Consider the following 21,078-nt stretch of genomic DNA (forward strand, 5'->3'; position numbering starts at 1 on the left):
TTGGCAGTTAAGTGTTTTATATGGACTGCCGGTGTAGCCCTCTCGTGTATCCAAACGCCAAGATAATTATAGGCTGTGGTGGTCCCAATTTGGCGATCTCCCAAATTCCAAACTGCTTGTTTTTTGCGGGGGTATCTGCAGAATATCATTATCTTTATTTTACCTTGGTTAACTGTCAGATGATTTTAATTGTTGTACTTACCCAGCTCTTTTAATGCTCTTTGAAGGCCCACCCTTGTGTGATCCATCACTACGGTGTCATCTGCTTACTGGAGAATTGCCAGACTCGCCATGCCCAGTCTCGGTGGAACTAGACTTGCCTCTTTCAGAGCTCCCCCCATGTCTGCTGTATAGAGGCTAAATAGTAGCGGGGCCAGGACACAGCCTGCTTCAGTCCGTTGTTGGTTTCGACTTTTGCTGATAGAGCTGTGGGGCTTATCTTGACTTGAACCCAGGTCTCCTCATTAAGGGATATGATGGCTTTCAATAGCTTAGATTGAACCCTCCAGGCTGACAGTCATCCCAAAAGTTTTCCCCTGTCAACTCTATCAAAAGCTATGCTGTAGTCAATAAAACAGCAAAACAACGGCAGTTGCCTGTCTTTCACAGCACGTTTTGAACGGTGAACCAGGGCCATGATGTTGTCCGTTGTTGCGCTGTTTGTCCTGAAGCTGGCCTGGTAGAAAGGTAGTATTTTGTTGTTATTATCCCGGTCCTCTTGATCTCTCAATAGTAATTTGACAAAGGCTTTGGCTTCCACATCTAGCAGGGCCACTAGCCTATAGTTGGCGGGGTTGGAGTGGTCGCCTTTCTTGTGAATAGGAAAGAGGTTGATCCTTTCCATGATTATGGAATTATTGTTGCTGAGTAAGCAAAGTTGACTAAAGGGGTAAGGACTGTGGCAAAGAATGGTAGGATTGATTTAAATGCCAGGGCTGGAATGCCATTAGGGCCTGGCGCCCCATCGTTCCTCATTTTCCTGATCTTCCTTGTTATTTCTGCTTCTGTGAAGCTATTGCCCTCAAAAGTCGTTTGTCCAACTTCATCTGTGTAATTGGAGAGAGGGTCTGTGTGAGTGCCTATTTCCCAGATGTTCTTAGCAGGGGATACTACCTCTAGTGCATAATCCCTTTACATACACTTCCCACTCGTTGCTTGCAATGTTGTTCTCCTTGCTCCTAGGTTGAGTGCTCAGGCGATTGATATACCTCCATAATTTGGCATTGTTCTTTTCCTTTCCCAGGCAAATATTGTGAGCCATTATTGTTCCATTTCTTTCCTCTTCTGCTTGCCTACTTTCCTCCTGTAGGTGGCTCTCAGTGCGACTATTAAGGCCCCCTCTGCCGATGTTCCTCTTTTCTTCCTTCTTCTGAGTGCCTTCATAAAAGCACCTTAACATTGACTCAAGCTCTTTGGTATCTGTGGGTTCTTTGAAGAAGGGGCCTTGTGGAAAAGAGTTGTTTTACAACAGCATTGCCGGCAGGATAGATCTTCTTTTCATTTTTGATAACTTCAGCTGTTTCTTCAGCTTTTTTTCGCCCTCCTTGTTAGGGGTGCTTTTGATCTAGCTCCAGTTTCCCCCTCCAAGGTCACTTTCTGCTCTTTGACTTCCTTTGTGACTGATCTTGCCGGGGTTTCCTCAGTATTACTCTTTGTCAGGGGTGCCAGACTCTCTTGGCTGTTGTGCTCATTTTCTCTGGATTTTGTTTTCATATCCCTCGCTGTGTTCTCCATTGGTGACCACTTTGTGATTGCCCTTAGCCAGCGATTCAATTGTTTCTGGTGTCTTTGATGATTTGCCTCTGCTCTTGGTTAGTGCCACAACGGCCCCCACAATGCTAAGGATGCCTGGCCTCCACCTTGGGGGTGACCAGGAGTGGACGCCTCACAGGGAAAGCCAGGATGGGTTCCACAGCGGTATTCGTACAAGCGCCTTGAGACCCTTGCGGGTGAGTAGTGCGCTATACAAGTATCAATTTACATTTTTACATTTTTATATCCCCAAATATTTCCGACAACTAAACCCACTTTTCTATTATATCGGCACATGAGCTTGTCCAAGCTATCATTGCTGTGATTGATTATTGCCTCCAATTCTTCCAATTTGTGGCCCTGGTTCGCTAGGCTTTGGGCTATTGATTATAGAAGGTCAACTTGGATCTCCATTTTAGTCACTTGCCATATCAGGGCCTTGGCTTTTGACTTCTGTGCTTCTCTGATGGTTATCAAATGGGAAGAGTCCTCTTGCTCATCTCGATCCTTCTGGCCTGTTGGTGGGGACATCCCTGCTTGATCTTTAACCTGATTTTTTGCCACATCCCCTCTCCCGATGTGGTGGGGGGTAAGGTTCAAAGTCCTTTCAATTGTTTACTCTAATTTTTGTAAAAAGGAATTGGTGAGTTCTCCTATATCTGGCGAATCAATTTGTTGGCGTCCAGTAGATGAGGCCGTTGCGCTCGATCATGAGGTATCTCGCGGGCTGGTGCGCGCCGGGTCTTTGCCCTCGATAACTTCCGGCATGGCCTCCTCCTGAGGCCAATGGGTCAGGGCTTTGATCCATAAAAGATTGTGTCGCGTCAGTGGGCTTCCTTACGATCCCCTCGACTTCGACTGTTGTCAGTCACCCGGGGGCAGTGCCGCCGATCCTTTCTTTGTATAATATACTGTTATCCTCTGCCTCTCGCATTTTGGGCCCGCTAGAAGGGGGCGAATTTGGGCCTCCCTGTACCCCTATTTCCTGCGCCCATCCTGGTCCCCTTCATCAGGCAGCAGGGGGCTTTCTTCCCCAGATGGGGGGTTAGAGCAGAGCAGGGTCCAGGCTATGTGGGGAATGTGAGGGGGGAGAGGGGGTAGGGGCGATGGGTGTTCAGGCGTTCTCTGCTCTCACTCATCCAGGTGCTTTGTGCTGCGGCCCCCTCACCACTCGCTGATCCCCCACTGTGCCGGTCGCTATTCCGGCCGTTCTCGGCCACTGACCAAACTGCCTCCTTGGGTCCTTGAGGCTCGCTCTCTGCAGCAGCTGGCGGTTACTGACTGGCTGTAACTTTAAGCTCACTCGAGACTTGAGCTCTGGGACATGAATACCTTGGTGTTGCTGATTCCAGGGAGCTAGTTCCGGGCACTGAGCCCCGCCTCACTGAACCCCGCTTTGCTGCCAGCCGCTGTCCGGTGCTTGGCGCCGTCCCGACCCCACCAGTCAGTCTCAGACCTCCGCTCAGGCAATGCCTTTGGCTTCCCAGAGCTGCGCTTTGCTGGCTGGCTGCTGTCCCACCAAAGCCGTGTTATCCCCTCGGTCTGTGCCTGACCGGGCGGAGGCAGAGGAACCAGAACAGAAGAAGACCGAACAGCTGACACGGCGTGGGGTCGGAACAGCCCTCCCCCTCGCTCGCTCACAACTGCTGCCACTGATCGCTGCCGCTGGTCAGAACGAAAACGTAGATCAGGATCAGCACGAAAAATATGTCATGATACAGAACTTTTAATGTATTTATTTAATTATTTTATAAGGTACTGACGTGTGACCACCTCTTAGCATTGCAGCAGTTGAGGATGCAGATGAAGACTAATTGAAACCTCTTCCTAATTGAGGCAGCTTACTTGTTTGTTTTAGGTTGGGATTCTCCTGGTTGTTACTTTGGGTCAGTTCTCTTCAGAGATCATTCTCCAGTCAAACAGGACTTTGTCAATTCTGAAGAGGGGTAGTCGATGCAGAACATTTGTGAAAGTAATAGGATAGACAGAACAGATGTCCCCTGATATTAAGTGTATGCAGTAAACAGTTGTGGCTTTTATTTTAAAGATTTATGGATCCATGCATTATTTCACTTGATTTAGTATTATCGAAAACTAGGAACTTATTCTACGCTATCTTCAAGACATGTACACTGCCTGATGCATACGTATTCTCTGCTCCACACAGATGTGATTAATTGTCCTACGTAAAGACCCATTTACAGTTTCCTAGAAAGTTAACACAAATAGAAACGCAGATTTGTATAAGACAGCAAAAAGATATGTGAGAGAGCTATATAAATGAATCTTATTACAGTGCTACAAAATCTCTGTTGAAACTTCAAAAAGAAGATTTGGAAAAGGAAAGTAATAAGGTAGCATGTGAAGTAACATCCATTGTAGAAAGTACCATTAGACATTTTGAGCCAATCCCAAAATATGAGTGCTTTGTAGAACAAAATGGATAAGCACCATTTCCATGGCTAAAATAGTGCTATCTCATTTACAGATGGAACGAATTAAGGACACTTAAATAAGTTGAATTAAAAATAATTATCAAACATGACATGTTTTATGAAATACAAGAGAGATACGAATGGAATAAATTTTTTCCGTTTTTAATATGATTCACAGTGTAGAAGCAAAACTAAAAACAAGAGCAGTCAGGATGTCAAAGTTAGGTTGAAGAGCTCAAGGGCTTCAATCTCTTGCTGCACGTTAGGTAAATATTTTTTTACAAAGTGGGCTCCACCCCTATAACCTAACTAAAGAATATGTTACACCCCCTTTGTTTGTCTACTTGAGTTTTAATAGGCAGAGGAGAGGGTTTGGGGAGAATAGTGCTAGCAGCCAGTCAGGACCTAAACCTTGCAGGGGTTTGTGAACAATCCAGAGACATCCTAGGAAAGACATATAGCGGTAGAAAGGGGTCAATGTATGAGGTGTATGATGAATATGAAACATACTGCAATCCTTCCAACTGACTATTGAGCTAACAACAGACAAATAAACAAATAGTCCGTATGAGCAAAAACATATCCGGCACCTTCAGAAACATGCTTCATTACTCTCATTGCTCAATTACCATAGCGGTTATTAAGTGCATGAACATTGGCCATCTGTTCTGATAACTCTTTCCAGTCTGAAGGGCATATTTACAAGGAAGTGACGCATCTGTAGAAATGTGTCACTTTCCCTGCACCACCCTAGGAAACCCTTGTGCCACCATGGACGCGCCGTATTTATAATACAGTGCACCATGGTGCAAGGATTGACATATGTGTCAGAAATTCTGACGCATCTGTTGGGGCTAAAGTCATGCATTGCTGTAGTCATGTCGCAAGCTTGACGCAACTCTAGCAATGCATGTTGAGGCCTATTTCCACTACACTGCGTCACTCCTTACACCTGCTTCAAGCAGACGTAAGATATTGATGCTGTGGCGTCCTTGTAGATTTCACTGCATCAGGTATAATGTGATGCAGGGCTTTACAACGTGACGCATCTCCCTAAATGAGTCATTTTATAAATTGGACAGATGCATCTCAAAAGTGACACAACAGTGGCGCTAAAGTGTCGCAAGGGGCTTGTAAATCTGCCTATGAGTCTTTAGCGACCTGTCATCCTTAGAGGCGTCTTTCTGCCAACTTTTTGCCTTTTGCGTCTCATTTTTGCTGTTTCATTTTGTTGGCCTTAGAGCTCTGAGCATTTTACCACTGCTAACCAGTGCTAAAGTGCATGTGCTTCTCCCCTAAACATGCTGACACTGATGTATACATGATTCGCATATTAAGTTTACCTTTAAGTCCCTTGTAAAGTGGTATACCATGTACCCAGGGCGTGTAATCTAAATGCTACTATGTGGGCCTGCAGAACTGGTTGTGCCACCCACACAAGTAGCCTTTCAAACCTGTCTCAGGCCTGCCGTTGCAGGGCCTGTGTGTGTATTTGAGTGCAACTTCAACTTTTTAACCGAATGCCAAGCCTTAAACTTTTATTACACATACGTCATCCTTATGGTAGGCCCTAAGCAACCCTAAGAGCAGGGTGCTGTGTAACTAAAAGGCAGGACATGTACTTTTACATTTTACATGTCCTGGCAGTGAAAAAACAGCTAAATTCGTTTTTCACAGCTGTGAGACCTACTCTTTTCATAAGCTAGCATTGGGGATTCCTTAAAACACATTTCAAGCTGTAATTCCTGATTAGAAAGGAGTAGTTACTTCATGTTCAATATCTTTGGAATGGTGGCAATAAATCCTCTTTAATGATAAAGTCGGATTTGACATTACCATTTTAGAAATGCCACTTTTAGAAAATGTGCTCTGTGTGTATGCAACCTATCTCCGATACATGTTTGGGACAGCTACAAACACAGGAAGGGCTGGGTGTGACAGAGGACTCATCTGCATTCATCTGCCTCCTCATAGCCTTCCTGTGCAGGAAGAGGGAGAGGTAGCTTACACTTACATCTGAATAGGCTGTGTCCTTTCCTCATATAAAGGACTGATCATCCCCCACAGATAGCCTGGCCAACAGAGCTGGGTTGAAATTGATCCTTGTGCACTTTGAAGAACTCATTTGAAGTCACCCCCTATGTCAAAGGCACTTTTGGGTATTAATACCAGGGCTCTAGCCCTATCAAATGAGTGCATTACTGAACTTGGGAGGAACTCTGCTGGAGTAAAGACTTGTGTGCTGTAAGGATCGCCACTTTGCTGTGATTGACTGCTCTGAGGAACTGCTTCTCTGCTTTGCTGAGCTGCCCTGCTGCCTGCTGATCTCTGCCCTGCTGAGGACACGGACTGGACCCATCTCATTTGAACCCAGAGTGATTCCAAGGGTTTGCTGGCTTGCCTCCTGTTTTCGGAAATCTCTAGGATACAAAAGACTTCCTTCGATTCCCCCAACATGGTTGGACTCTTCCATCTTTGAGTCCTACCTTTGCCTGATGTGCCCCCTCTAGTCCCGGGCCTCAGAACTGGGGTTTCTGTGCTGCAACTCTTCAAATTAAGCTTTTGGTATGTTTGTGTCTGCAAACGGGCCTGTTCACTCGGGAACTGCATTGCTCATATTAAGGATCAGCGCAAGCGGGCGCAACTTTGTCTCTTTGCACAGCAGCATCGCCTTCTGTGACTACGAGGCCTCTGCCTGTGTGTCCGCGATGCCCGAGGGCTCTTCGCGCACCATGGACCATCATCAGCGATGTTCACTGTGCTCCCTGTGAATCTCTTCCTCTCGAACGGGACTCTTGGCTCATCTTGTGAAGGTAAAACTTAATATCTAGACTTCTACGGATTTTTGTTTTTTGTTCTTTTGTTTTTCAGATAAATATTTTCTATTTCTTAAGACCTGAGTGAACTCTTTTTATGGTGTTTTTATTGAGTTACTGTACCTTAAGTGTTGCACAAACTGACAATTACATTTCAATAGGTAGCTTCCTGTTTAAACACAAAACACTGATTTACTCCTCAGGGTTAGCCTGGCAGACAGGACTGGGTGGAAAGAGATCCTTGTGCATTTCAGAGAGTTCTTTTGATGTCACCCCTACATCAAAGGCTCTTTTGGGATACATACTGGGTCTTTGACCCCTAAAATCACACATTTCTCACATTTCTGGATCTTGAACTGAACCTCTGTCAGAAGGACTGCTGTGCTGATTAAAGGACTCAACTGGACTACTTTGTGGAAGGACTGCTTTTCTGCTTGTTGCCCTGCTGCCTGCTGCTCCCTGACTCTGCTGGAAGAACTATCCCTTCCCCCCAAGTAAAGTACAAGGGTTTGGGGGGCGGAGATAGCCACGACACGAAATGGCCACGCTCTAAGCGAGCTCCTCGAGGGGATCAATATTTCAACCACATCCTGCATGAAAAACGGGCCACTCCTACCCACAACAACGACCGAAGAACCGTCCACTCCTCGGAAGCACTCGGTGGAAAGCGGAACCCGCCAAAGTGGTTTGGGACTGAGATACGACCATAGAAGTTCATGAGGTCTGCCGAGAAAACACCACGGAAAAGTAGCGGCCTGAGGTAGAGACGCAGGCCGCGACGCACAACACGCACATCGGCTAGCGAAGGTCAGCATGCCCGAGTGCGGTGAAATCTGATACCGAGGCACTAACGCACGTTCGGGACAGCTGCGCATTCCAGGAGGCCCCCGCTCACTAGTACGAAACTCACTGGGGGAAGTGGTGCACCGGGGGCGGACTGAAATTGTACGGACTTCCATGCGACCGCACCATAGACGTGTAGGGCATTGGAGCACGTGAAGACGTGAACAGGCATATTGTCGGCGAAACGCGGCCAGGCATACACGCTGTGAAAAAACAGAGCGGAACCGACATGATAAAGGGAAGGCGCTGCAAACAAACACTTGTGGTTCCTCACCAGGGGAGGCTGTCTTGAGCTACGCATCCCAGGGGATGCGAAAGTCGGACTAGTAAGCAGAAAAAGTGCAAAGTGCCCCTCTGTGAAAGCGTGCTACAGAATACGCAAGCCTAAAAGGGGCTGCAAACCAATTAAGACATCAAGGAAAGCTACAGGGCGCTGCATAGAAACACACAAAGCGGTGTGCGAATTTGATGCAACACATTGGTGTTCAGAAGAAAACAACACGGGAGAAAACAGTGCACCATACAGACGATATCTGGAACAGTGGCAGAGGATATAGGCTGAGATAGGGTGCATGGAGAAAGCGGTGTTTCTCTTTCCCTAGCTACCTGAGAAGACAACGACTGGATCTTGGATTCTGTAGTGGGCTAAAGGGAACAGCACATACGGGAACTGAAGCAAAGAGTGGCTGTACATTGTAAGGGTGCGGAAATCGGAGCAGACCAATGAACCGCCAAGACCCACATGCTGACTGTGCCCTCTGACACATATGCTCATCGGCAGCGCGTTTTTTGCCAGTCCAGGGAAAAGAAAGCGTGGACACCACAGTACTGCCATAATGGGAAAACCAGATAAAAACCAGCCTAAAATAAATTTTGAGGCATCAAAAAAGGCCCCGGAACAGTTAGAGACAATACAGGAGACGCCCCCGCCGTCGGGGTTGCAAACAAGCGGGATCCCAGCGGTTAATAACCAGTCAATGTTTCAATCAATTCAAACTGCATTATCTAACATAGATGGTAAAATTGACACGCTGACCCACGGAGTAGAACACATGTCTGAGAGACTAGACCGTAATACTGAACAAATTGACTTGGTGGAAAGGAGAATATCGGATGTGGAAGATGTCAATAACCAAATAACCGCCAAACAAACAGGAATGGACAAACAACTGGCGGCGATGGAGGCAAAAACTGAAGATTTGGAGGCCAGATCTCGAAGGAGCAACATACGCATTATGGGATTCGTGGAAACCACCAACACTGGCCCCATGGAGAAATACGTTGAACAACTACTGATAGCGCTCCTGGGAAGGGACACATTCTCGGAGGTGTTTATCATAGAGGGGGCACACAGATCCCTGACTCATAAACCTCCAGTGGGCACCAGACCAAGGCCCATAATAGCCAAGCTATTAAACTATCGAGACAGAGATGCAGCGCTGAGAAAAGCGAATAGAACTGGGGACACTGCGTCATGAAGGAATGAATATAGCCCTATATCCGGATTTCACTCAAACGGTGCAGAAAGCGAGGAAAAAGTACAGAATGACAAAACAAAAACTGCGCGAGTTGCAGATCCCATATGCCATGTTGTATCCTGCACGACTAAAGATTACGGATGATGGCGCCACAAAAATCTTCAATGATCCCAAAGACATTATGAAATGCTTACAACTGAAAAAAACGAAAGGGGAGCGCAGGAGATTGCCACGGGATAGACTCCAAGAAAAGGATGCCATGTCAGACGTGGAGTAAACTCATCCTGACTACACACACGTCCCTTCTTTGTGTGGGAGGTGAAATGACATTCTAGGAACAGAGGCTTAAGGAGCTGTAACGGGAAGCATATTATACGAAGATACAAGTAAATAGCGAGTCACAGGTAAAAGCCGAGACACAGAGACGAGATGTTATCTGGTTGGGACAATACGAGAAGGGCCGAAGTCTAGGAATCATGATAAGTTCCCATTGGGACATAGTTTTTTTGATAAGGACACACTGCAGTGTGGAAATGGTTCACAAGATGTTATTGTTAATTGTAATGCAAATTATTCATTTAAATTGAATACTTAACGAAAGGGTTGGAGTGCGCACATATAGTGCTCATATATGGTCAAGTACTCCCCCCCCCCCGTTTCACTACAACAGGGGTTGAGTCAAGGCAGCTTTCGCCCTTCTATGTATCACACAACTGTTATTGCTTGGGGCAGGGTGGAAACATGCAAAGGGGAGGGAATATGGCTTCGTTATGGGGCAAGAGACGAAGTGGGTGGGGGTGCGTGGGTGGGGTATACATAAAATTCACCAGTCAGCTATAAACGGTTGCAGTAACGAGCACCATGTTCAAGGAGGAAAGCATCCCTGCATATTCATAGTCGTAGATAGACCGAGCAACAGTAAGCTATTGCAAATATTCTGAAACAGACAAGGACACTGTCCCTCCGAACGTGGAACGTGAGAGGGTTACATGATCCGCGCACGATTACAAAAGTGATGGCGTATCTAGACAGACATAAAGTAGATGTGGCCTGCCTACAGGAGACACACATAACCCCCGCAAGAGAAGGTAGGATTGGATACAAATGGGCACAGACACTGATATTGTCATAATATTCAAATTATGCTAGAGGGGTGATACTCATGATTAGACGCACTATCCCGTTCACACTCATAGACACAGTAACAGATGACCAGGGGAGATTTGCTATTTTACGTGGCAACTTTGGCGGCACAGATGTCACAATGGTCTCTGTGTACGGCCCTAATACAGACGACCCGAAATTCTATGAGACGATATGCTCTACACTGAGAATCGTTCGACCGACAAATATAGTATGGGGGAGCAATTTCAACACATGCTTAGATCCACCATTAGACAGATCAGCGGGCACAGACAACCATGGTAGAAGATCAGCCAGAGCCTTACTAGATGGTATGGACAAGTGGGGGCTGGTGGATGTGTGGCGGATGCGTCACCCAGGCACTAGAGAAGGCACGTGCACCTCGCTGACTCACAACACCTGGTCGAGGCTTGATTATTGGCTCACTACACATTTTCCAATTATCGTCCCATTTCTCTGCTCCCTGGCATCAGTAAACTTGCAGAGAAATGGGTAAACAAACAACTAGCATCCTTTCTGGAGACCCATAACCTGCTCCATCCAACCCAAACCGGGTTTCGGAAAGGACAGGGTACGGAGACGGCACTGCTGAGGGTGGTAGAGGATTCCAGGAGGATTCTGGACGCAGGTGGCAGCGCGGCCATTATCCTCCTGGACCTCAGTGCCGCCTTCGACACGGTGAACCACCGTGTCCTCCTGTCTCGTCTCAAAAAACTGGGCGTCAAAGGCACGGCACTCATGTGGCTGGAGTCCTTTCTTGACGATAGATCCTTTAAGGTCTTTACAGAAAATAGCTGCTCCCCATCAATGCCATTACAGTGTGGGGTGCCACAGGGCTCCTCCCTTAGCCCCACACTGTTTAATGTTTATATGGCGCCCCTGGCGGAAGTAGTAGCCCCCTTTGGGATCCAACTGGTAAGCTATGCTGACGACACCCAGCTAGTTGTCTCTCTCAATCAGGCGGAATCCTCCCCCTCCAGGCTCTGCCATTGCCTGGAGGCAGTAGCAAATTGGATGGACCTGTCCCACCTGAAATTGAATGGAGGAAAAACGGAGCTGATGCTTCTAGGAAAACGAGCTACATTTGACAACTCGATACATTGGCCCTCCTGTATGGGTCCAGGACCCACTCCAAAGACCGAGATAAAGAGTCTCGGTTTTTGGTTGGATGCAGAGTTGTCATTTAAGACCCAGGCAAGGAAAACAGTGGCCACCTGCTTCGGACTGCTGAAAACAATCCGGAAAATCCTTCCTCAGTTACCCGAGGCAGCAAAGAAAACCATTGTCCAGTCCCTTGTCCTATCCAGGTTGGATTATGGAAATGCGCTCTTTCTTGGAGCCCCCGTGTCGGTTATCCGGCAACTTCAGGTTGTCCAGAATTCCGCAGCACGGCTACTCACGGGCACTAGCCATCGTACATCAGCCAGGCCCGCACTCTGTACCTTGCATTGGCTCCCCATAAAGGAGCGAATCCATTTTAAGACCCTTTGCACGGTCCATAAAACACTCTATGGGAGTGGCCCCCCCATCCTAGAAGATATGATCAGACCGTACAACCCTACCAGGAATCTCCGCTCGAACCAACAAAATCTGCTGACAGTTCCTAGGATCAGCAGATCCCGCACAGGAGGTCGCCTGTTCTCGTACAACGCGGCTGGGCTGTGGAATGCTCTTCCTCCACCTCTTCGCCAAGAGCCTAACCTCCTTGTCTTCCGGAAAAAGTTAAAAACTTTTCTGTTTCCAAAAAACTAGATAAAATAGTTCTCCATTTTTAATCCATCTCTGTTGGGTTAGTCTTAAGCGCTGGGATGCTCCCGAGTGGCCATGCGCTATAGAAGAGCCTTTTAATAATAATAATAATAATAATAATAATAATAATAATAATAACTACACGCGAGGTCAGCACATGGGTAACAACAGTGAAACACCTACCCAAAACATTATCAGATCACTCCCCGGTGCAGATGGTACTAGAAATACCCACACATACACCAAGGCAATTTACATGGCGCCTCCGACCATCGGCACTGAAAGATCAGGTTTTCAGAAGCGAACTACACCAGGCCATCGTACATTTTTTCCAGACAAACGAGGGGACAGTGGATAGTGCGCGGATGCTATGGGAAGCCTTTAATGTTACCATAAGAGGGCACTGCATCGGAAAACACGCTGGGATACTCAAAGACATTAGACAGCAATTAGACAGGGTGGAGTCAGACATTCGAACGCTGGAAGCTGAGTACGCAGACACACCGAGGGTACCCATTCAGGCTGAAATTAGACGCAAAGTTGAAACGTATCATGAATACGCGGATACAGAAATAAAATACCTATCGAAACACTACAAGGCCAGAGCATAAGGCGAAGGAGGCAGACCGGGAAGGGTGCTATCGCACAAGATCAAATCCATACACACCAACACCCAGATAACACACATAAATACGGGGCAAGATGATATGGTTTACGACACACCAGCCATACTAGACAGTTTCCAGAAGTTTTACTCCACACTATATACCACACGGGTCACTAAAACTAGGCAGGAAATACATGAATACCTGGACGATGTAGGACTGGCATGGTTATCAGATACGCACAGAAATTTTCTGGGACACCACTTAACAGAAGATGAGTTTAAAGACGCTATTAACTCGCTCCCAAATGTCAAAGCCCCGGGACTGGATGGATTACCGGGCGAATTTTACAAGGAGTACAGGGACCTATTGTTATCACATTTAGCCCAAATGTACGAGGAATCGTATGAGGAGGGGCTCCTCCCAGAGACTTTAAGAGAAGCATTATTGATAGCACTCTCTAAGCCTGGAAAGGACCTTACAAAGTGCGAATCCTATAGCCCTCTATCCCTCATTAATATTGATGTCAAAATCTTAGCGAAAATACTAGCTACTAGAATACAATTGCTGCTGGGGTTCCTGGTGCTCCCGGACCAAGCAGGTTTCATCCCCACTAGATCCACAACGCAAAACTTACGGACAATATTCACAATGTACCAAAGTCTGAGCCCGGATCTGCCAGCTTCAACTGCACTTCTAGACGCAGCAAAAGTGTTTGATTCGGTGGAATGGGAGTTCATGTTTACTCGAAACTAAAGAAAAAGTGGGATCATGTAGCAACGTCAAGAAATAACAAAGGGCTGAGAAACTCCCATCAGCCCACCCTTATGGCGGAATATCATCATGTGGGATACAGATAGTAGATCCAAACCTCGCCCAACCCATCAGTCGATGGTGCAAATATGGATATCTGAGGTGGAACTCTAGCCACAGTGTTGTTCAAATGGTGCTGATGATGTGCAGTGCTGTGAGGATGTGTGTGAATTCTAAAATTGGCTACTTGGGCAAAATGTAAAGTTTAATAAGGATTGTCCTAGTTTCAAAACTAAAATGATGCCTAATAGTCTAAAAATATAACTATATTACGGAGCTGTGCAGGGAGGTCAACATGTTTCAGCCGAGCGGAACAAACTGTCCGGCTTTCTTCAAGACCAAGGATGAAAAGCTACTGCAAAAAGTGAAAGTAAGAAAAGTGTTACTGTGCAAATAATGTTCAATTACTCCTACCAGGAAATTGGGTCCCCAATGTAATCTGGTGGGAATAAATTAGTTGTCCTTTCCTAGAAGGGAAAAAAAGACAATGCACAAAGTAGATGGTAAGGTTGCATACATATATCCCAAAATAACTTAAAGAGACAGTACAGACAACACACACAAAAACAAAGAGGAACCTTTCTTTGTTACACAGAAGGCTGTAGTCCTTCTGTTTCTCAAATTCTATTCGATTAGATAGTTTTATTTGATATCTTACTCACCCAGCATTATGTGGGAGATAACCTCACCATCCCAAACGCGCCATTGGTATGCCTGCTGGGCACGTTTAGGATTAAACAGATTAGAAGACAGAAACTGTTAGCAGTAGCGCTATTACTGGCAAAAAGACGTATAGCAATAAAGTGGGGTAGCAAAAGACCGCCCCGATTTAAAGATTGGATCCAAGATATGGTATATTGCAAAGAAACGATGGGGACGTATGAGGAGGAACTACCGCAGGCCTCCAGACCAAAAGACTACTGGCAACCGCTAGTTGACTACCTGCTAGAACAACAAGATGAAAATGGAGAGGAATAGGGGCAGGGTGTTTTAGCGGCACTGGGAGACGCGTGCCAGCGGATAGCTGTGATTCAATGTTCCCACATGTACTAATGCCGTTGTTCTTCTGTATTTCGACCTGGGAAGGTACAATCAGTTGTTTTTGGTAAATGACGGAAATGTATATACTGCCAAACAAATAACAAAATAGCATGATGTTGTATGATCAGAGCCGGAGTCTACTGTGAATGGTGGGACTATTGCAGAATGTTTGTAAGAAATGTATTTGAATACTACGTGCTGTCTGTAATCTAAATGCTGATCTGGTGTAATAAAAACTATACAAAAAATAAAAAAATAAAAAAGTACAAGTGCTTGCTGGTTTGCCTCCTGTACTCTGATGTCTCAGGGACACAAAATACTTTCTACAATTCTGCTGGTGCTGCTGGACTCTACTTTCTGTGAGTCCTACACTTGCCGGAGGTGCCCCCTCCAAGCTCTGGGCCTCGAGAGAGGGTTCTGTAGCTGCTTTTATCAACATCTGACACATTAACAACTGTGTGAGAAATTTCACCACTTTGCCATTTGACACTGACACAGACTGAGATGTCTTAAGGTATGGACAAAGAGGGCCCTGGCCCAGGACCCCAGACTTTCAGGGGGCCACTGATAAAGCCAGCTCTGCTCTGCAGAATCTTCCCCTTATGACCTAAAATAATTCTTAAACAGATTGTTTTAAATAGCGTTTTTCTTTCATTTATTTTGATTTGGGTGTTGTGTGGGAGTCCATTACAGACATTTTCCAGAGAAATGTTATGTTTATGTTTCATGCAACATCCAATAAAAAAAAAGTTTATTTAAGATAAAAACAGGACCTTACATATGAGAAATGGGAGGGTGTCACAGAAACTATTTGCAGTAATATTAATGAGCTGCTGCTGTGTTACAATATTAAAAACACACACTACTATCCTTGAATATTAGATGTAAAAACATTCAGAATTTGGACCAGTGTGCCGTGCACTGTTTGTGACCTGGCCAAAGAGGGCTCGAGAGTGGTGAAATCGGATCATAAGCTATTCGAACAGGGACCCCCAAAATATTTTCATCCTCGAGCCCCCAAAATCCTTAAGATGTCCCTGGACACAGAGGCTGCCCAATGACAGCAGCAACTCTGTGCGCAGCTTGACAATGATGCACTTTATTCACTTGAAAGGAGCGCAACACTGAAGTGTTGCCCTCTTTGCGTGGCTTGACAATGATGCTGTAGACTCTCGGCGTCAACAAAAGCTCCATTCAAGGTATTTTTTCAGCAGGACCGGTCTGGGTCCTGTACCCGGCCTGCCGTCAATTGCTGTTGGCCTGAAATTTTGATTTGCAGTGGTCCCTCATGACCTCAAGTAACCTTTTGACCGCTAGTGACTTCTACACACTATTTTTGCATTTAGTGTTTAAAAATTCATAGCGTGACTTCTATTCATTGCATTGTTGTCATTTTGGTATACATTCTCTATTTTTCTGAACCTGTGTGGAGTTTTTTGGGGCTGTATTCATTATGTTTTTGTGTGTATGTGTTGCACAAATACTTTACACATTGCCTCTTTAAATAAGCCTGACTACTCTGTGCCAAGCTACCAGAGGATGAGCACAGTTTATCTTTTAGTGTGTGTCTAGCTTACCCAAACTAGGGTGAAGGTTCCTGCCTGACCTGGGTTCACACCTCAGACAACCAGGCATACTATTTCTAATATTGGTGATCAGCGGTTAGGATAGGACTTGTATTTGTGCACTGCCATATAGTAACTCATTGTTCACAACAAGTCTATACTGCGACAAATTTGAGCCTTTTTCAATTCTCCTTGTTCGGGCATCTTTTCATTTTTCAAAAGTCCTTCTGCCCAAGTCCCATTTTTTTCTGCAACGTTTGTGGCCCTACCTGGCAAGATGGAATTCAAGATGGCCAACCTGGAAGCATGCACAGCGGCTCACCTCAAGTGGTTCTGCAGGAGAAAAGGGTGTTCCTTGAGAGCATGGACAGAGGCCCACCCAGAAGAAGAAGTGGATGAGGAGGGATCTGTGCCTGAGGAGGGATCAGAGCACAACCCAACAGAGGGTCTTGACATGCAGTCTACAGACAGGGGGAGCAATTTCCTTCCAGGACCGTACGTCTACTCTTAGTCTTTAGCAGGCAGCAGGCTATCTTCAAAGAGCTTGTCCTCAGAGGAGATGGTGGACAAGAGGAAGGAGAGGAAATAAAGGCTAGAGCTTGGCAAAATGGAGAAGGACTAGGAGCAGACCCTTGCCCTTGCTAAGCTTGAGATGGAGTACTCTCTCGAGGAGAAGAGTTTAGCCATGGGGGAAAGGAAGATGGCCCAAGAGCCAAGCCTCAGTGAGCTGGTAATTAGAGCCCTCCAAGTGGTGTCCAGCAACAGCAATATTGGTGGCAGCATAGCTACAGTGTGTGCACATGAGTCCAGATTCCATATCCCAGAAGATATGGTGCCCAGTTACAATGTGGGGGATGACATAGGTCAATGGTTGGTAGTCTATGAAGTGACTTTGAAGTGCACAGGGTCCCAGAGGAGTACTGGTGGGTAGTCTTTGGTGGTAAATGCCCACGGCGAGGAGGGACACACTCCTTACACTAGAGGTGGGCGACCAGACCAGCTAAACTGCCATGAAGACAATTTTAGTCAGAAAGTTTGGGTTGACACCTGAGAAGTACAGGCAACATTTCAGGGCTAGTCAAAAACTCTCTACACAAACATGGGTGGATTTTCTGGATTATGCTGGAAAGCCGCTAAAGGCTGGGTGAGGGACATGAAAGTTAATGATTGTGTGAGCCTGTACAACTTGTTTTTGCAGGAGCACATTCCTGATACTTGTTTCCTTAGCTGTGCCAACACCTGGTTGATAGCAACCTCACTGATGCCAGGAACCTTGCTGAGGAGGCGGACCTCTGGCCCAGCACCAGAGTGTCCGAAAATGTATATGGGGGACTCCCAAAAGGGTGGTCAAGGTCCCATCTAGAAGAAGGAGGGGGAGATATAAAGACTTTTTGAGAACTGCAAAATGACTTCTTGATACATATGGCCCTGAGTTCTCTAATGACCCCCAAAATAACTGAAAGGGGAAAGGGTCTGGTTCACATTCTCAAAGTGGCCACCAGAAGAAAACCTACCGTCCGCAACCAAGCCCATCAAGTGCCAAGAGTGCTATGAGAATGGACACTAAAAGGGAGATACCAAGTGTCCAAAAAGAGCATCACCTCCTACTGGAGGAAGGATTTCAGGGGTGGCTATTATAGTGCTGGGAGAGGAGTTTATCCCAGTTAATGGGGGTGGTGGGGGTGTTTCCACAGATTACCTCAGTGTCCCTGGGTGACAGTGAGATGGTTCCTAAGATCCATGTGCCCTCAAATACTACATAGTACTGGCAATGGATTACCATCAATGGGCAAGGTGTTGATGCTCTGACGGATACAGGAGCCAGTATAGCTATGGTAAGGAGTCAACTGGTTTCCCCAGAGCCGGTAACTCCTAATGCATTCCACCAGGTTGTGGTGGCTGATAACATAGAGGGCCACTATCCTGTGACCTTGGTTCCATTTGAGTGGGGTGGGGGCAGCTCTTCTGAAAGTTGCAGTGAGCACACTACCTGGAAGGAAGTGGATCTCAATACTCATGTGGAGATGTTAGGGATACCTAAGTGGATCTGTGCCAAGACAAGGTCAATGGCTGCCCTGGAAGGGAGTCAAGAAGGACTGGAGCCCGGACAATGGCCCAGCCAGCTGCTAAGAAGGAGAACGGCCAAGGGCATGGTAACCAGTCCCTGACTGTACCACCAGTGAGATGGATGGGGAACCTGCGGAGGCCGCACCGGAGTCCACTCAGGAGGACATTGCTTCCCTTGGTCACCTGACTGAGCTTGCTGGATGGCATATGGAAGGAGGACCTACCAAGGAGGAGTTTTAAAGGACACAAAGTGAGTACCCATCCCTTGTGGGCATGAGACAAGAGACTGAAGCCCAAGCAGCAGCTGATGCCTCAGTTAGTCACTACATTTACTGGGAGGAAAACCTCTTGTACAGTGAGCTTAAGGCTCCTGGGCATGGGACTTCAAGGGCCCTGGTGGTCACCCAATGCTACAGGGCCTTCCTATTGGAGCTGGCTCACAGGATTCCCCTAGCAAGGAAATACCTTTGTAAGGCTTGTCCCACACTGCAATTGGCCTAGGATCAAACGTTCATCAGATGCATTCTGTAGGACTTGTGTGACCGGCCAGCAGTGCAGAGGCTTAAAGCTCCCCTTAATCGCTTGCCTGTTGTTAGCACTCCCTTTTATAGGGTGGGCATTGACATTGGAGGGCTTATGGATTCCCAGACTGCATCAGGAACAGGTTCATCCTGATTGTGGTAGCTCATGCCACTAGGTACTCAGAGGCAATCCCTCTGAGAACTACTACTGCACATGCAGTTCCAAAGGCCCTGATAGGGATATTTACTGAGTGGGTTTCCCCAAGGAAGTTGCATCTGGCAGGGCACAAAATTCATGTCTGCTTATATGCAGTCAATGTGGAATGAGTGTGCGTAAAGCACGGGTTCTCCATCCTTTACCATCCACAAACGAATAGGCTTGTTGAGAAGTTCAACACGGTCCTGAAAGTCATGATCATAGGTCTGCCCAAGGCCCTGAGGAAAAAGTGGGATATCCTCTTACCATGCCTGTTGTTTACTTACAGAGAGGTGCCATAAAGAGGAGTGTGTTTTAGCCCCTTTGAACTGCTCTATGGGCACCGCGTAAGAGGACCTCTGAGCCTGTCGAACAACGGGTGGGCGCAAGCTCCCAGAGAGGTACCCCAGGATGTAGTAAGCTACATGCTGGTCTTCAGAAGCCAAATGGAAGTTATGAAAGCAAGCTACCATTAATCTTGAAGCCAGACAGGAATTCATGAAGAAGTGGTATGACAACAATTCTACCACTGTGGAATTTCAACCTGGTGAAAAAGTTTAGGTGATAGGGCTGATAGAGCCCAGGGCCCTCAAGGACCATATGAGGGGACTGAAAGACACTGTGAGGCCACATACCTTGTGGACCTCAAGACCCCATGGAAAACTCAGGGGGTCTTGCATGTAAATCGCCTCAAACCACACCTTGAGAGGCCTGAGCACTCCATACTGTTGGTGACTGATGGAGAAGAGAAGAGTGAACCTCTTCCTGGCCTCTGGGACTTCAAGGAGATGAATGGGTCTGTCAAATGAGTATTGCCTTCCCCCACTCTTACTCCTCAACAACAAAGAGACTGCCACCAAGTGTTGGGGCAATACTCTTCTCTGTTCTCCTTTCTCGGTGGTTCTACCCACCTCAGTAACCATGATGTAGGCAGAGGGGACAACATCCCTGTTAAGAATAAATCTTACAGGTTGTCAGATAAGTTGAGGTCCAGCATTAAGGCTGAAATGTCCAACATGCTGCAGTAGAAGGTGATAAAACCCTCCAGTATCCCCTGGTCCAGTCCTGTGGTTCTGATATCAAAAGCTGCTCTAGCAGGCGCCACACCTGAACTGTGTGGATTACAGAGTGCAACATTTTGAAACCAAGACTGATCCATACCCATCCCCTAGGCTGATGAGCTGATTGATTGATTAGGGTCTTCCCAGTATCTCAGTACCTTTGATCTTACATCAGGGTACTGGTAGATCACCCTAGCAGAGGGAGCAAAGGAGAGGTCAGCCTTCTCTACTCTAAAGGGCCACTACCAGTTTCGGGTGATGCCATTTGGATTAAAGAATGCCCCTGCCACCTTCCAGAAGCTGGTGGACCATGTCCTTGCTGGTATGGAGGCCTTCTCTGCTTCTTATCTGGATGACATATCTGTCTTCAGCAGCAGCTGGAAAGATCACCTTTTTCACCTCTAGGAAGTGCTTCAGGCTCTGCAACAGGCAGGCCTGACTATCAAGGCATGTGAGTGCCAGATAGGGCAGGGGTCTGTGGTGTACTTGGCACACCTGGTGGGCAGAGGAAAGGTGCAACCCCATCAGGTCCAGATAGAAACCACCAGGGCCTGGCTGCCCCCAAAATCCAGCCTGAGGCCAGAGCATTCTTGGGCCTCATTATACTATAGGAGTTTTTTCAGGAGATAGGCACCATTGTTGCTCCTTTGACTGAGCTGACTTCCAAGAAACAGCCCAGAAATGTGATTTGGACTGAGGAATTCCAAGCTACATTTGAGTCCCGGAAACAAGCTATGTGCACAGCTCCTGTGCTCAAGGGCCCTGATTTATCACAGGAGTTTATCGTTCAGACAGATGCATCAGAGCATGGCATAGTGACAGTACTATACCAAATTAATGAGGAGGGCCTAGACCAACCTATAGCCTTCATCTCCAGGAGATTGCACCCCAGGGAACAGAGGTGGAGTGCTATTGAGAGAAATCTTTGATGTGGTCTGGGCACTGAAGAAGTTAAGGACACACCTGTTTGACACTCACTTCATGATTCAGACA

General features: G+C 46.7%; 1 protein-coding gene across 2 annotated transcripts in view; it reads right to left on the minus strand.

Annotated features, from left to right (window-relative positions):
* The window catches only part of LOC147718624 (neuronal PAS domain-containing protein 2-like), a 552,138-nt gene that overhangs the window by 329,308 nt on the left and 201,752 nt on the right, over positions 1–21,078 (minus strand). The window lies entirely within an intron of this gene.

This window comes from Lissotriton vulgaris, chromosome 4_1 (assembly GCF_964263255.1).
Source record: "Lissotriton vulgaris chromosome 4_1, aLisVul1.2, whole genome shotgun sequence".
Taxonomy (NCBI): domain Eukaryota; kingdom Metazoa; phylum Chordata; class Amphibia; order Caudata; family Salamandridae; genus Lissotriton; species Lissotriton vulgaris.